We start from the raw sequence: 16469 nt of genomic DNA, 5'->3' as shown, positions 1-16469 counted from the left end.
TAAACCCCTAACGGGAAGGATTGTGCCTGATGTTCATATGATGAAATCATAATCTTTCAGTCAGTTTAATTGAAGTCTGGAGCTGGCATGTCAGTTAACTGCTAGTAGTCTGTTGTTATTTATGTATTATTGTCATTTTGTTTATTTTCTTTGGTTACATCTTCTGACATCAGACTCGGACTTCTCTTGAACTGAATTTTAATGTGCGTATTGTTATGCGTTTACTTTTCTACATTGGTTAGAGGTATAGGGGGAGGGTTGAGATCTCACAAACATGTTTAACCCCGCCGCATTTTTGCGCCTGTCCCAAGTCAGGAGCCTCTGGCCTTTGTTAGTCTTGTATTATTTTAATTTTAGTTTCTTGTGTACAATTTGGAAATTAGTATGGCGTTCATTATCACTTGACTAGTATATATTTGTTTAGGGGCCAGCTGAAGGACGCCTCCGGGTACGGGAATTTCTCGCTACATTGAAGACCTGTTGGTGACCCTCTGCTGTTGTTTTTTATTTGGTCGGGTTGTTGTCTCTTTGACACATTCCCCATTTCTCAATTTTATCCTTTATGTCATGTGAAGTACATGTATTGGGGAGAGTTTTCATATTGGCAATCATCCCACATCTTCTTATTTTCAAAATGGTTTTGTACCAATGCAAGCATTATGAATATTTTATCCAACTTTATAGATTTAATTTTCAAACTCTATCCAGTATAAGATAAATCATGGACAAATAGAGACACAAATAGACTAAAATTCTGATAGTACTAAGTAGTTATCAGCTTTTAAACAGGTTAGATAACTCTCTAATACATGTAAACATGGAACATGTACATATGTGTTCATGTTTCAAATCTATATTTTTTAAAGACAAAGCATAATATAACAATTAACATGAACATGTATCTTAGAAAACTGTTCTATATATTACCTATGCCCATCTGTGTTTGTCTGTGTATTAGGTAAATGTAGCATAAGTTCTCCACAGTCATTAACAAGGTTAATTAGCATCTCTGAAATTTAAAATGTTCCTGGTCATCATTGATACGTTGATCATGTACATGTGGATATACAAATGTAAATAAAAATTGGTTATCCAATGTAAATTGTATCTATATAAGTTAAGTTCAGACATGTTTCAAATAATTTTAGGTACAACAACCATTTATTTCATTCATTTATCAATGACACTACAACAATTGACAACAAAAAAAACCTGTGTATTAGTTAATGAAAATACACATGATTAGTCTTTATACATGTATCATGTTTTGATTATTTCCTGCAACCTAATGTACATTTAAATTAACAGTGACAGATGGCAGAAATACATATACAACTGTACAAATTACAATGTACATATACATTGTATCTTCATGATCATATAAATGAAAGAAGAGTAATACACAATGTACATGTATGCTACATTTCTTTTGGATGATAATCAAAAATATCTCAGATAATCTGCAACTTACCTATACATCAATTGTGTTTTGTAGGTTTGGAGGGATTAATGTCACATCTTTAACAAGGATGGTTTTTCTAAAAAAATGAAATATAAATTTATGTAACAAAAATGTACTTCTTCATTTTGATAGCACATAGATAAGGAATGTACATATATAGCAGTACAATGTACATGTATGTATGTACAAATGATGTTTGTAATACAAATTTTCTTACCAAATACAATAAAGTGAAAACTGGACATATATTAAAAAACACATACATTTTATAATAAAATAATATTTGTTGTAAAAATGCTATTTGCCAATGTCATGAATGTAATAAAAAGACTAATTAATCAAAGAATTCAAATATTAAAAAGCTTTACAACTTGTGACCTTACAAAGCTGAAAATTTACTCAGGGACAATGCACCTTAGTGAACTTTTGTCTTATTTGCTCAGTCGTTGAATATTTTTTGTATTTATTATAGTTATAGTTATTCTAAAAAAAAAGTATAGTATGGATATCAGATTAAAATGTATGTTTCTTTGTATCCTACATCATGTACATGAGCATTTGACTTTTAATCAGATACTGATTAAATTATAAGATAATTTTTAGATGGATATTATCAAATATATTACTATACATGTAGTCATGCTAGTATATACATATATCAATTAATTAGTGTTACAGTGGCAGTGTCTGTGTCAATGTGACAAGTTTAACAGCCATTGATGGTTCATGCTACATGATCATACATGTACATTGTATGTGTGCCATGGCAATCAAGTTAACTTTTGAACATGTTAAAGGGTAGCCTTGGCTTGAATTCCTCAATTGTTTAGTTCTACTGCACTATTACTTAATGCTTTCTTGCATTTGTTTTTAATATGTTTCATTGGCGGATCCCATTGACTGCCTAAGAGGGGGCCCGCTCTGGTCATGCTTCAGTGATTCCCTATATAAGCATCCAAAATTTTTCCAAAAAGGGGAGGCCCGGCCACCTGGCCTCCCCCTAAATCCGCCTCTGTGTTTATTTGTTTTTTATCTTGACTTGGGTGTTTGTTCCTCAATTATTACTAAAGGTAGACTGACCGACCTGGATTATATATTGTTAAAATAATCATTTTTTTTCATACATGTATCTAGTTTATGTTACTATGACGTCTAACGGCTGTTTTGCCAGACAAGCTGGGGTCGTGGGGCATATTTAACATGACAATGTTGTCCAACTCAAGTTTTAAAATGTTTGGATTTGTAAATGCAAATTACCTGGCACCTGCTCAAAGACAAAGTTTTACACTGAAGCTTGACATCAGCTTGGCCTTTTGTTTACTAGGTTCTCCATGTTAGGAACCATAAGGAAGCCGGTTAAATTCCATCAAGATATACACTTAGCATATGAATACAGAACTTTAAAACATATAAAATGAACGATCCATTCCAATCGTCTCCCAGGGTAGATCGCCAGATGAAAAGGACAAGTGTGTGATGTGTTTACATTCCTTCTATCAACTAATCTTCCTTTGCCGGTACAATATATTTGACAACCAGTTGCATCCAAACTGCACACATTATTGCCACATCACGATAAGACGAAGAGACTTAAATCGGCGTACTTATATTGGTAAAACGCCTTCGTCTGTCTGGCAGCCGACCGAGTCGTCCATATTTGTTTACCATAACTTCTGTTTCCGGATTGTCAAAATTGGACAATTTATAGAAATAATGCGCGTTTACTATATAGTTCATGAAAATATTCTTTAATTAAGCCTTTCTGATATTTTAATCATCATTTTAAAAATAATAACAATACTTTCGCTTACTAGGCGGAAAATACCGAGGTGTTGTAAAAATTGACACCTCGGTAAACTCCGGAAAATTTCCGTAAATCTTTATTATGGGTCGGATACCTTAATTTGTACTGTTATACCACTGACTGAGGTTAAGGGGGTGGATTGGATCCCGCTATAACGTTTAACCCCGCTACATTCTATATAGATCTATCTGCTTGTCCCAAGTCAGGAGCATGTAATTCAGTGGTTAAAGTTTGTTTCTGTGTTACATATTTATTTTTCGTTCATTTTTGGTACAGTAATTAGGCAGTTAGTTTTTGCGTTTGAATTGTTTTTCAATTGTCATGTCAAGGCCTTTTATAAATAACTGACTGCGGTATGGGCTTTGCTCATTGTTAATGGCCGTACGGTGACTCATATTTGTTAATTTCTGAGTCATCTGGTTTCTCGTGAATTGTGGGCATTACAACATTTTCATCAATTTTTTTTTACAAAGCATTTGTTAGACCAAAAATAAAATATTGTAGTGTTGTCTTGGACGAAAAAAATATTGCATAAGTCCCCATACTTTAACACAATTCAACATCAGTTAGTATCCCTTTCAAACAAGCAATAATTAGTAACATAAAAAATCCATAAATTTGTACATTAATTCTCTCCAACAAAATACCATTTGTATTTGTTTTATTCACTGATTAATAAGGTTGTGAAATTCCTTTTTTAAGTAGATATCCTTAAAACGGAGGACTACATAGAGTCATGGTGTTAATATCATTTGAACGATGGTCATTGGTGTATATAAATTGAGGTTATTTTAAAAGATGACTCCATGTCATATACCATATTTCATTATTTGTTCAACAAGTTGGATAACTTTAAGAAGTTTTGTACTTGTGCATAGAAAACAATTGTAACGTCCACTAATCAGAAAAGAAGATGTGGTATGATTGCCAATGCGACAACTCTCCACAAGAGACCAAATGAGACAAACATTAACATCTATAGGTCTCCGTACGGCCTTCAAAAATGATGAACAAAGCCCATACCACATATTCAGCTATAAAAGGCCCCGAAATGACAAAGTAAAACAATTCAAAATCAGTATGTTTTTCATTGGTATTTAAACAAGGGGGACCTGAAGATATTGATTTTTTTGCACTTATATGAACATTGGATCTGAATATGTTTAGCACCATTAATCAAATCATACGTACCTCACATGTAAATTACTAGGAATTTGTTTTGTAATGTGAACACACCTCCAAGTCCTTTTGTCCGAGTCAAAAAAGGGTAGGCCAACTTGTGCTCACAATAATATTCCTGATTATAAAGAAGCAATTATCTTATTCACAATTTTGTTACGTTTTAAACCCATTTCATGCATGACAATACAAGAAAAAAGAATCTTGTGCGTATTTAGTCTAAGGAACTTTTGACCCAAGGTCGATTCATACCAGCCGTTTTCAGAATGTTCGGTTGATTCAGATCAAAGAAAACAGATTGAATCATTATCAGAAACAAAATAAGTTTGAATACTTCATATATCTGAATATGGTACAGAAAAATAAGAATAAAAAATGAAATAAAAAGCTTATTTCGGTTTTTACGCAAAAACAAATAAATTGTACACTTAAATTTTGTGTTCAAATCAAATAACCTGATAGAATTATAGTTGAATTTGATCTTTTCGTATTTGCAGACAGTTTTGAAATGTGGGCAGTGAGTCACTTATTGTTCTAAAGTTATGACTTACAACTTGAAAATTGCGATCATTTTCGTTTCCTCACTCTAATTTAAGTCTGCCTCATGCATATGTTATGAAACTCATAATCAATGCTAAGAACCAAAAGTTTTCGGGTAGAAGTGCGTTTAATGTTTTAGAGCACGCCGGGTCCTCAATGCTCTTCAACTTCGTACTTTTTTTGGCCTTTCATAACACTTTTGATTCGAGGGTCACCGATGAGTCTTTTGTAGACGAAACGCTCGTCTGGCGTAAATATTAAATTTTATTCCTGGTATCTATGATGAGTTTATCAATACTAACGGGACCATCTCTTTTAATTTTTATTGATAACTTGGCCTCCCAACAATAAACATAGATTTGTATCTCTGATATATGAAGCTGGTAATTATTTGCGTATTTCAAAGTACACTGTAATTTGATATTTTTTAACATAAAATCTTATTAATACTCATTTGCAAAGACAATTATATAATATTTCAAAAGAATGTTAAATTATTAAACTGGGGCATATAGTTTTGAAGATCACTGCAGTCGTTCAAATATGTTACAAATTGAACAAGATGGCAGCCACTCGAAATTAAGTAACAAAATAACTCAAAGTATTATTTTTTTAAACAGCATTTTGCAAAGACAAATGTATAAACGTTCATAAAAATGTTACTTCATTAAAATTAAACGTATGGTTATGAGAAACACTTCGTAAATGTGAAATGATTTGCTATGAAGTCACGTGACATAAGCGACGGCACAGCTCCAACTGCAATTTTGTATAGACATAGTCATAAGTGACCAGTCCATTTAGTATACACTGTCCATGTCTAGAGTTACACCCTTTATAACTTGAAAAAAATATTTTCCATTTACCAACTCTTACTTAATATCCCTTATGCAATTTTTGTAAATAAAGACAACAGTAGTATACCGCTGTTCAAAACTCATAAATCGATTGAGAAAAAAACAAATCAGGGTTATAAACTATAACAGAGGGAAACGCATCAAATATAGAGGAGAACAACGACACAACAGAAACATAACATTAAAATGTAACACACATAGAAAAGAACTATACAGTCAAACCTGATTAAACCGGACCCTGAATAAACCGGTTTCCTGTCCATTCCGGCCGAAAATGAAAGTCCCATTTTTTCCCCTTCAAAGTGTTTGTTAAAATACCCTTTGTAAATCGGACCCTGTGTATTCCGAATTCCGGTCTAATTATGCAGTCCCAATACTCTTAATTACATTAATTATGACCTGTCAAAACCGGTTTGTCCAATTAATTTAAAAATCGATATGCAATCAAAACATATCTATTTATACAATATGGCTTTTCAGGATAATCAATTAGTCAGGTGTTAAACTGTGAACTGCCAATCGTACAGGAGTGAGCTGTATTATTTATTAAAAATTATAAACGTGTCAATTAAACGAAAAGACACATCGAATATATCTCTGATTGAACTTACGTTGTAACTTGGATGAACAAATTTAAAAAATCGCGGAGTAAGAAATTTACATCGTGATTTCGAAATCCTGGGTTCCCTGTTGTGAACCCCTAAACACATGACCTTGATAATGAAAAACACCCGGATGGCAACAATCAATTGATATTGTACACTGTACGACAACGTTTCGATAGTGATGAAATTATGTTTGATAATATTCTGGCTTTTTAATCGGCCATGGAATTCAAACGTTTCAAATTAACGATCATGGAAGAAAATCGAAATTCGCGTCTCACAATCCAAACAACGCGAGTATTATGATGCAAATGCAAACAATGAAAAACGAAGTGAAAGTATTTTAATTTATCAGATATAATTTACAATCTGACAGAGAGAACGTTTACATGCAAAATATCGGACTTTACAAGTCATTTATTTAACTTCCGGTCAAAACGAAAACCTGAATAAACCGGCTCACTATCCAAACCGGCTCTTTTTCAAAGTCCCGTAGCCGGCCGGTTTATACAGGTTTTACTGTAATATAACAATGGCCATTTTCCTGACTTGGTACAGGAGTTTTTAAGAAAAAAAATGGTGGATTGAAACTGTTTTTTTTGTATGCCAAACCTCCCGCTTTTATGGCAATGTTAAATATAACATTAAAAAACATTACATGACAGAACTACAATACAAATAAATGGGAGAACATATAGGACAGAGAAACACACGAATAATAGCTTACAAACGGTAACAGGTTTAAAATTCAATACGCCAGACGTGCTTTTCGTCAACAAAAGACTAACCAGTGACGTTCAGATGAAAAAAAAACTCGAAAGCCAAAACAAGTACAAAGTTTAACAGCACTATGGACCAAAAGTTCCAAAAAGTTGTGCTTAATACGGCTAGGGTTTTCTGTCTGGGATAAGAACATCCTTATTATAAAACTCAAATACAATACTGGGAACCAAAACTCAAAGACAGATTGTGAACTATAGGGCAGTGAATCAATTACCATGCTAGAGTTATTTCCACTTTTTTAATTGGAAAATATTAAGACGTGAGCGGGGGTATTCGTGTTCTCAGCAGCTTTCTTCTTTTACATTTCAAAATTTCTAATTAAAAATAATCTGCTGTTTAAATTCAAAAAACGATTGAGTAATTAATCATATTCAAGGTCGTTCAAAACGTTGTGAAAACATTGTAAAAGCATCCGGTTTCCGGCGGACGGAAACCCATGACGCCAATACAATTTCCATTTCATTTATAAATAAACTTGAGCACAATTCGAAATGGTTAAACATTTTTGGAAGTAAAAGGACGTCATGTGTTTTTTAATGGTCACTGTCGTCTTTACATGTACATTGTCTCTGCTTTTGATCCAAGTACAGGGAAATACGTGTAGTGGCGATAGTAAGTGTGATGATATCGTCACTATGCCGTTATTAGATGGTCTAAAAGCGACATTGAAAGCAGACTTAGATGTTAGCAATATGAATGATCATCTGAAGACATATATTGCGTCGGAGATAAAGAAAGGTTTTGAAAATGCGATGAATGATGTTATGAAGCAAATAGTAACCAAAGGAATTGAAGAAATCAATGCTACTATTACAGCCGCCATTCAAGAAAGTCTAGCAGGTATTTGTTTTTATATTCATCGGATGTAAATATGGAAATGTTCACTCATTTGTTTTTGTTTTGGCGGAACCAAGTTCGTGTCGAAATTTTGTGCCTTGAATCAATACACAATTCCATTTCTTTTTTATTGTAGAAAGCGTATTGTGCTTGATGTACAACTACTCATAAATTTTCTCCATTCTTGTTATTGTGTAGATAATTAGGCTTTTCTACCTCAGGCATAGATTACCTTAGCTGGATTTGGCAAAAGGTTTAGGAATTTTGGTCCTCAATGCTCTTCAACTTCGTACTTTATTTGGCCTTTTTAACTTTTTTGGATTCGAGCGTCACTGATGAGTCTTTTGTAGACGAAACGCGTCTGGCGTATATCCAAAATTTAGTCCTGGTATCAATGATGAGTTTATTTGTATTGTTTTTTGAAAAAAAATGTTCTGCTGCAATAAAAGTTGTTGTGAGTCATAGGCGTCGTTTTTCGTCTCAACACACATCTCTGTGCTCATATAAAAAAAGACGTGGTATGATCGCCAATAAGACAACTCTTCACAACCGAAATCAACAGCTATTAGTATTATTATAATAGGCAAATCCCATACCGCATAGCCGGATTCAAAGGTCACAAAATCATAGTTTACTTATTTTGGTCAAATGCTTGTCAAAGACAATATAATTTGCCCTTACATCAAAATTATCAGATAAATAATTTGTTTCATTCTGTGATTGTCAGTATGATAGAACTTTGTTTTGTTGTCCCTAGAAACTGTGTGTTTAATTTTTTTTTTTGAAAATCCGTGTATAATGTAAGCAATCATTATGCTTTCTACTTCATAATAGCATTTTTGATAGATTACCATATACTGTATTAATAAAGAAACATTTCAGTAATTTTTTGCCCGGAGACAAAAAAAGAAATGCTGAAACAAACCGAATATTCTGAATCTTATGGCAAAGACAATTCTGATACATCAAAACGCTTGGATTTATTATTGGGTATTTTTAAACGATAATCATTACAGTTTTTTTAATATCGACCCCTCCAAGAGAATAAAAGAACAGCTGAGAAAATTCCCTATATACTGGATAATTTGGTTACATATGCATATTCTTTTCGTCTTTGATTAAACACGTCATAATGCAAATGTTTTGGGAGAGACAACTATTACAGAGTTGGAATTACTCCTCTTGGTTTTTCATTTTAATTTGCGTTCTCTAATACTAAAATGTCTACACCGTCGGCACAAGCTACGATTAAAGTGGTTATTTGATTGATATTCCGATAACTCTATTCAGTATTAAATTTAAATATTTCCTTGAGGTTTTACAAAATGACGGTAAGAAAACTCTTTCATCATGATGAGGAAATCGATCCTTTTATCTTTAGTGTTTATGTTTTAAAATTAGGTTAAGATATAACATACTACAATTGATAAAATTAACATTTAGATACTATCAGATACTGGAATTTAATGTGAAGCATTGACAATAAATTGAAAAAAGCAGGAATTTTCAAAGTAATATTTTTTCTTGTGGACAAATTAAAGTAAATAGTTGGAAAGTAAACTTGACGTCAGCGTCACGATTTTTTTGTTCACATCGTAGATACAAATAGCTTAGAAAGCTGGACAGATATTCATAATATTATAAGAGATAGTGTTTGTTTTTTGTGTTTGAATTTCTGTTAAATTTTGACCGAATTCCTTTTATAATTGATAATTTGAAAGTAGTGAGCGTTAATTATACAATGTTCTTTAAAAGGAATAGGTATCACATCAATTTCACAAATGATATTATGGTAGTAAAAAGTTTATTTATAAGCACAATATTGGTTTGTATGAAAGGACATTTAACCCAGAGTAAAACTATAGTCAAGTTATCTTTCAGTTTAAACATGTAACATAAAAAGAAATTGGTCTAGCATTGTGTGCAACTAGATAAAAACATTCAGGAATAAGATTTATATACAATATTTCTGTTATTTTGATAGCTGATATATTAATTGTATTTCCAAATGCCACTGGCATATGACATCGCTGTGACTTTTGTATATGAAATAAAAAAGATTGACCTAGTTAAACTCTGAAATATGTTGTTGTGTATTAAGATACATTTATTGTTTTGTTGTTATTTCCACTAAATTACGAGTCGTGAAACTCTATATTTATTTACTTTATGGACTGAAAGTTATTCAATTTTTTTTATTTAGGGAAAGGCGTAACATATGTCAGATGGGGACGTAAAAGCTGTCCTACAGGTGCTGACATGATTTATACAGGTAAATAGTTATCAGAGAAAGGGGCAGATTAAAAATAAATACAAAGTAAAATACTAAAAATACTGAACTCCGAGGAAAATTCAAAACGGAAAGGCCCTAATCAAATGACAAAAGCAAAAGCTCAAATACATCAAACGAATATGTATAACAACATTCATATTCCTGACTTGGTACATGCATTTTTTTATGTAGAGGTTAACAAGGTATTTAAATTTAATCAACGCCTCATCTAATTTATAGAAATACCGTTCGATAAATTCTATACTATGTTTGTTTTTCGGTACACTATAGATTCTGATTTCTGGTAATATGCAGTCGTCATGATCGGAACACGTTCGTACAAAAATAAGTTATGAACAATCAATACTTTACAAAAAATGAACAATTTCTTTTGTATAACAGAAGTAAAATCAAAGAAAAGAAAGTTATTCTTTAATTTTAAAGACATTGTTCTGACGTTTTTGCAATTTAAATTGTATTATGTTTTAATAATTGACTGGATGCAATTAAACATTTATTTTTAATAAAGCTAAACAAGTGTGCACAATGTATATTGTAAGAACATTGCTAGGTTAGCAGAATAGTATGGGAGTTGGAACGACAAAACCAATCATGTCTCCCTAATTATCGGGACAATAGCCAATCATTTAGCAACAACTATTTATATAGAGCCCACTGTGACGTATTTGTATTGTCCTTGGATGGTGCAAACTTCCCACTAACACATACATTATTACACTATTCACCATACACCATTACACAATACACACATCATTGAATCATACACATTACACCATGATGCAATTTAATTTCAAAGAAAGGGTATGACTTTAATTTGTTTTTATTAAAAACATATTGCAAACTAATGTATAAAATAAAAAAATAGTTCTGATCAATATTTTGCCTAGCTTTAAATGTCGTACACCATTGATTCACACCATTCCCGATTGCACATTACACCATTACACCATTCTTCTTACACCATTCTCCTTACACCATACACCATAGCACCATACACCTTCTACCATTGCACCATATGCCAAACACTATTACACCATACAGGTTTTATGGGAAATTTTCACCATCCAAGGGCTGTAGTCAAGACAAGATATTTATTTGAAGAAAACAGCTATTATTAATTGATCCGAACTTACGTATTTGGTGTATAGTTGTTTCATTTAAATGACACAACAACTTTTTATACTTATGTTCTTTGAAAGTAAGGTTTGAACATTTATTGTCCTTTCAGGGCAAGTCGGTGGGAATCAGTATTCACACAAAGGAGGTGGTGTGAATTATTTATGTCTCCCTAATGATCCCGAGAATGGGCAGCACCAATCATATACCAATGGGCAGGTATATGGAGGGGAATATGAACTTGGTTCATATTACAAACCATCAGGATGGGATGAAAGTATGAACAACAAGGAAGTCCCATGTTCTGTATGCTACAAAACACGGAGCTCAGCCGTCCTGGCAATTCCAGGTACGTTTAACTGAATTCATATGCAATGAACAAGCTTTTTTTATAAGAATTTATACAACTAGATATCTATGACGTTTGGAAGTTTTTCTAATACCTTTAAACTGGTTGATAAATTTACATTTTCTTTTCTTTTATTTTATTTAAAGGGACATAACACTCTATCGTTTCGCATAACTTAGTGGTTTTGTGTACAATGTTACGGAAACAAAATAGACACTCATCAAAGATCTTGGAGTACTCGTTGTTACTAACAGCTACATGCAGTCCAAAGCCAATAACAACTAAATAAAAAATCATGTATCTTAGAATAAGATATCAATCATTATACATCCAACATCAAATGGATTTATTATAAATTCGTCATTATTATTAACATGACCTTGTGCAATGGCAAAATATAGGTATTGATCTATAGTAGTTGCGTGGAAGTGTGTAAAATAATATTTAATGACTAGTTACAGTGTTGAAATGGTAACCTTAATGAATAGTTCAATTAAACATTTGTTCTTACAATTACACACTGCTAATTAATATACTTACGTTTATTTTTTATAAGGTCGAAAGACTTGTTATAAGGGATGGAACTTAGAATACCATGGTTATCTGATGAGTGATCATTACAATCATAGAAGCAGAGATTATGCCTGTGTTGACATCAATGCAGAACCGCTGGACAATAATAATGGAAGTGAGGATGGTGCTTTGTTTTATCCTATTCGAACCAAATGTGGCAGTTTAAAATGTCCTCCGTATACCAATTCGGCAGACGTTCTTTGTGTCGTTTGTACAAAGTAAAACATTTGACAAAAAAATATTTGCTTTTTTCTATATTATTACTATAATCACTTAATATGTGGAACATGTTTTTTTTTTTGGTGTGATTTGTTATTCACCATCTTCTACATAAGGAAATGCCTGTTGCAAGTCAGAATTGTGCCTGTTGCAAGTCAGAATTGTGACAGTTGTTTTCCAATGGCTTGCTGTGTTTGACCTTTGATTTTTCTTATTTGATAAGGAACTTTCTGTTTAGATTTTCCTTTGATCCCGGTATTTTTGTTCTTTTACGTTTTCAATAGTCAATTATTATGAGACTTCGTCTACTGCATCGATCAAGCCTACATGTATCACTGTTGGAACAAAGGATACACCATACATAGTTATGTATGCTTCATACTTGACATATACATACATACGTAAATTAGGGTTGGTTGGCGAAAAAAAAATCTATTGTCCGAACTATTCTGGTTTAAAGGTTTGATTGGCTTACTTGCTTTGTTTATACTAATATTTTCTCAATTTTTTTTTATTAAGATTGACATCTGCAGTCAATATATATACGGAGCTTCAGTTTGTATACAGTTAACTCTGCAGTGTACTTAACATCCTATCGCATTTAAGTATAATATACACAACTTCATGATTTGCATGTAATACTTTTTAACAAATATCCCATAATGGTGAAAAGGTACAGTGTATGGGTATTAGCTAATACATTAAACGTAGTCTCAGGAACCAGGATGATGAATGTGTACTCTAGCAGAGACGTTTAACTATTATAGATCACGCGAGATTACGCTCGGTCTTTTGTTTGGTTCCTTTTAGTCAGTTGTTGTATCATTGTTTTGCATGTAGCATATTGTTTTCCTTATCCTAGTAATATTGTAATATCTTTATTCCTTGAAATGATATCCTCAAATGTTACTTATTACATGAATTTTGTCATTTGCCGACTATTTGCAAGAGAAGCGATATGTAATAATTGTAGTCATAATCACGTCGTCTTCTTATCAGTTATGACATCACAGAATAAGATTTTACACCAAAATTCTGCATACCCTTAGCTACGCACCGGGTGCCCCAAAGGAAGAAAAGCCTAACAATAATTCTTAAGCACAGGAAATAACTCTCGGTATGTTTTGGTAATAATTTTATTGTTTGTTATTTTTTTTTGGATCTTTTTTTCTTTTAAGTCCGGAAATAGATTATTATTTTGACATCCAAAAAAGATACCATTATACCGACATGTCTGTGTATGTCTTCATACAAATACAGATCCTCGTCTAGAGAGCACATGATATCGCCACTAGTTTTTGACGGGGTTCATGTTGCTCCGTCTTTAGTGTTCTATGTTGTGTTTTGTGTACTATTATTTGTCTGTTGGTGTTTTTTCTTTCATAACCTTGGCATTGTTAGTATATTTTCGACTTGTCAATTTGAATGTCCCTCTTGTTTCTTTCGATCCCTCTTTTAATGTAGTTTCAAAGATAAACTTTGCTATTTTACAAGAGTATTGTTTATATGGCTACAATGATGAGTGGTTCATACACGGATAACTTCATAGATACGTTTTTGTTTGACAATGAGGTAAGCCTTTTTGACTGATTTTTATAGTTCGTTCTTATGTTGTACTATTACACCACTGTCCCATGTTAGGGGGATAATTGTGATCCCGCTATTAAATAAAAAAACTCAATTTAGACAAAACCTATAAAATTTCAGGATACTGTTATCTCATGTTGATGTTAAATTTGTTTTATAAAAACTTATTTCTTTTTGGAATTATCTATTTTGCAATTAGAAATGATTTTATTTATTTATAAGTGTTACACGGACCGTATACCTTGCAACTGCAAATGTACTATTACACATGTTTTAAAAAAAAATGTTTTGATATTCGCAGGAAGCATTTTAATGTTGATAATGTTTATGATTCATTTTCTAGTATTCTACAAACATTATTTTATTATAAAAAGATGTTCGGATATATTGTAAAATATGAAAATGTTGTACTACAGATATAGTTAAGTCTGCCTCATATCTTGACTTACATCTAGACATTGACAATGAGGGTTTGTTGAAAACAAAACTTTACAAAAAAAAAGAGATGATTTCAGTTTTCCAATTGTGAACTTTCGATTTCTAAGTAGCAATATTCCAGCAGCACCTGCATACGGGGTATATATCTCCCAATTGATACGATATTCCCTTGCTTGTATTTCCTATCATGATTTTCTTGATAGAGGGTTGCTGCTCACAAGGAAGCTATTAAACCAAGAGTTCCAAATGGTGAAGTTGATATCATCCATTCGTAAATGTTTTCGGGCGCCATCACGAGTTGGTTGACCGTTATGGAATAACCGTTTCACAAATGATATCGGATATGTTCCTTACGTCGTAACTACAATCCCCTTCACTTTCATGAATGTGACCTACTGAATTAGACTATTTATCGGATTTGTTATCAGATAAGCAACACGACGGGTGCCATATGTTGAGTAGGATCTGTTCACCCTTCCGAAGCAACTTTTTGTGGGGTTCGTGTAGCTTATTCTTTAGTTTTCTATGTTGTGTCATGTGTACAATTGTTTGTCTGTTTGTCTTTTTTATTTTAAGCCATGGCGTTGTCAGTTTATTTTCGATTTATGAGTGTGACTGTCCCTCTGGTATCTTTCGTCTCTCTCTTGTATAGCTTTAGATTTATTTTTATCATTCTATCTTAATATTGAATTATATTTGTAACTAAGCAGATTACTTTAGACATAAGTTTAAGTATATTGAAGGACCTACTGTCTGATTATGAAAATATACTATAAATTGTTCAAATACTCTGAAAAAGCTTACCGCGGTATGGACTTTTTGCGCTAAGGCGGCATAAAGCAAACACAAATCAATCAATCAACCTTATACTCTCCAACCTTATATGAAGGAAATAGCGTTTGGAATAAATTGACCATTGAATAATGGTGCTGCTGAAATTGAACCGGACAGTAGTTAATTGGTATTCAACTATTATGAATCCATAAGAGAATACAAATCAAGCCAAAACATGTTTTCAAATGAGCGATAAAGTATGCTTTCCACTACATAAATGAAAAGGTAAACAATAAGAATACGTTGAAATTAAATAAAATCCCCCTTTTGGCATATAATATATAGTCAACCGAATTTCAAAATGTAGGCTTGAAGTCAAATTCAAAGCATATATATATATAAATATGTATGTTTTGTTCTTTGCTTCAAGTTTAATGCGATAGACAGTCACAAGTAAAAGGGGGGGGGGGGGGGTCACCCGTAACATGTTCTATATGTGCCATTCTAAATTCAGGAGCCTGTAATTGAGTGGTTGTGTTTTGTTGCTGTTGATCATATGCTTGGTTTGTTTACTATTTTGTACAGTTCTTTTATTGTTATTTTCAGCACTGTCCCAATATCAAAGAGATGTTTGGCCGCCCGCTAATAATTTTAACCCCGCTACATTATGTTAGTTTCTGTCCAAAGTCAGGAGCCTGTAATTCAGTGGTTGTCGTTCGTTGCTGTGCTACATGTTTGTTTTTCGTTTATTATATTTTAATGTAGGCATATAGTTTTCTGATATGAATAGATTCCTATTAGTCATTTTGAACCTTATATAGATGACTATGTGGTATGGGCCTTTTCATTGTTGAAGGCCGTATGGTGACATACAGTTGTTGATTCATGTATAATTTGGTCTCTTGTGAAAAGTTGTCTCATTGGCACGCATATATATACCACAATTATATAGTTGCGGGAAACTTAGTTTCATCATATTAAACTATATATTCAATAGCAAACATGTTCCGCACAGAGAGTGGTTAGGGTATTGGTATAGCAAGAGCAAATCTG

The 16469-nt window shown here is 32.6% G+C and overlaps 1 long non-coding RNA gene across 1 annotated transcript; it reads right to left on the bottom strand.

The window, feature by feature from the left end:
- Window positions 1-927: 927 nt before the first annotated feature.
- On the bottom strand, window positions 928-3077 carry LOC143082438 (uncharacterized). The gene is made up of 3 exons (XR_012980391.1): window positions 2720-3077; window positions 1472-1538; window positions 928-1009 (listed from the first exon to the last, which is right to left on the bottom strand). It is a non-coding gene; the product is annotated as an uncharacterized LOC143082438 (long non-coding RNA).
- Between the last annotated feature and the right edge of the window lie 13392 nt (window positions 3078-16469).

Source organism: Mytilus galloprovincialis, chromosome 7, assembly GCF_965363235.1.
Source record: "Mytilus galloprovincialis chromosome 7, xbMytGall1.hap1.1, whole genome shotgun sequence".
Classification (NCBI taxonomy): Eukaryota; Metazoa; Mollusca; class Bivalvia; order Mytilida; family Mytilidae; genus Mytilus; species Mytilus galloprovincialis.
This window is presented reverse-complemented; position numbering and strand designations above follow the sequence as displayed.